Source organism: Gossypium hirsutum, chromosome A10 (assembly GCF_007990345.1).
Source record: "Gossypium hirsutum isolate 1008001.06 chromosome A10, Gossypium_hirsutum_v2.1, whole genome shotgun sequence".
Lineage (NCBI taxonomy): Eukaryota > Viridiplantae > Streptophyta > Magnoliopsida > Malvales > Malvaceae > Gossypium > Gossypium hirsutum.
In genome coordinates, this window is record NC_053433.1 from 23,611,566 (window position 1) to 23,614,133 (window position 2,568).

A 2,568-nucleotide genomic window follows, 5' to 3' on the forward strand; every position below is an offset into this window, starting at 1 on the left:
CCATGACAACTTTCACAATCACTCATAAAATCAAAAACTAATGAATTCAATAATTGGACTGAGTTGTAAAAGTCTCAAAAACATAAAAATTACATGAAATAATCAAAAATTAAACTTACATGAAGTAAAACTATGAAAAACCAGCTTCTTGGAGACCTCCTATGGTGTTATTGGCTGAGAATTAGGAAGAAATGTCTAGATTTTTCAATTTGGTCACTTGTTTTTTTAAACCAAATTACCATTTTGCCCTTAGTTCACACCAATTTTGTCCATTTCTTCTTCCTACATGTCGTCCAGCCATTGCCCATATGTCTAATTACCTATTTGGTCCCCCTAATTATCACTTATACTATTTAACCTTTAATTAGCAAGTTTTGCACCTTTTTCAATCTAGTCCCTCTTATTTAATTAACTATCAAAATGTTAAAATTTTCTAACAAAACTTTGATTCTAAATCAATGACACTCCGTAAATATTTATTACGGCTCGATTTATGAAATTTGAGGTCTCAATACCTCATTTTTGACCCAATTTACCTAATAAATTCTTTTAATTACAAAATTCACTAATTCAAAAATATTTCTAAAATCACATTTGACTCATAAATATTAATTTATTAAATTTTCAGATTTACTCATCGGATTTAATGATCTTGAATCATTGTCTCCAACACCACTGAAAATTAGGCTATTACAACTCTTCTCCCTTTAGGAAATTTCGTCCTCGAAATTTGTTATCTGAGAATAAGCTCAGATACTGTGATCTTATTTACTCTTCTGTTTCCCAGATTGCCTCCTCCGAACCATGACGATGCCACAACAGTTTAACTAATGGTACTTTTTTATTTCATAGTTCTTTAACTTCTCGAGCTAAAATCTTCACTGGTTCTTCTGAATAATTCATATCCAGTTGAAGTTCAATTTCAGTATGATGAATCACGTGTGAAGGATCTGATCTGTATCATCTTAACATGGATATATGGAACACATTATGAATCTTTTCAAGTTCTGAAGGCAGAGCTAACCGATAAGCTACAGGGCTAATTCTTTCAAGAACCTCATACGGTCCAATAAATCTTGGACTCATTTTCCTTTTCTGTCAAACCGTAATACTTTATTCCATGGTGAAACTTTTAAGAACACTTGATCGCCAACCGCAAATTCTATATCTCTTCTTTTCAAATCTGTATATGTTTTCTGATGGTCAAAAGCTGCTTTCAAACTATCTCGGATGATTCAAACTTTTTTTTCAGTTTCTCGGATCAAGTCGACTCCAACTAACTTGGATTCACTCAATTCAGACCAATACAATGGAGTCTTACATTTTCTTTCATAAAGAGCTTCAAATGGTGCCATTTTTATACTGGACTGATAACTATTGTTGTAAGCAAATTCAGCCAAAGGTAAATACCTTTTCCAGCTATCTCCAAACTCGAGTATACAACATCTTAACATGTCTTCTAAAATCTAAATTACTTGCTCTGATTGCCCATTAGTTTGAGGATGAAATGCTGTGCTGAAATTTAGCTTAATACCTAGGGCTTCCTATAATTTACTCCAAAATCTTGATGTAAACCTCGAATCTTAATTTGAAATAATAGATGTTGGAACCCCATGTAATCTTACAATCTCAGACATATACAATTCTGCTAACTTCTCAAGTGAAAAGTTTATTCTTACCGGGATAAAATATGCTGACTTAGTCAATCAATCCACAATGACCCAAATCGAATCTTTCTTTCTCGGAGTCATAGGTAATCCAGACACAAAATTCATAGTGACATGCTCACATTTCCACTCAGGAATCATGACAGGTTGCAACAAACCTGTTGGTACCTGATGTTCTGCTTTGACTTGCTGACAAATTAGACATTTTGCAAGAAACTTATAGATTTCCCATTTCATACCAAGCCACCAATACATTTTTTTCAAATCACAATACATTTTCGTGCTACTCGAAAGAATAAAATACATGCTACTGTGTGCTTCAGAAAGAATATCATTTTTCAAACCCGAATTATTCGAAACACAAATTCTGTTGCGATAATATAACACACCACTATCATCAATGGTATGCTCTAAACTCAAATTGTCTCGAACCGTCTGTCCTTTCAACACCAATTTCAGGTTATCATCTTGCAACTCCCAAATTCGCTGAAGAAACACAGGTTTTGCTCTCAATTCTGCTAATACAAAACCGTCTTCATTAAGAAATAGATGAGCGTTCATCTCCCAAAGTGAAAACAATGACCATTTTCGACTAAGTGCATCTACAACCACATTAGCCTTTCCCGGGTGATAATTAATAACCAAATCATAATCTTTTAGCAACTCTAACCACCATCTCTATCTCAAATTCAGCTCTTTCTAAGTCATCAAATAATACAAACTCTTGTGATCTGTATACACATGACATTTCTCACCATATAAATAGTGTCTCTAAATTTTCAAAACAAAAACAATTGCAGCCAATTCAAGATCATATGTAGGATAATTCTTTTCATGCGGTTTTAACTGCCGAGAAGTATAGGCCACTACTTTTCCTGACTACATCAATACACAACCCAAA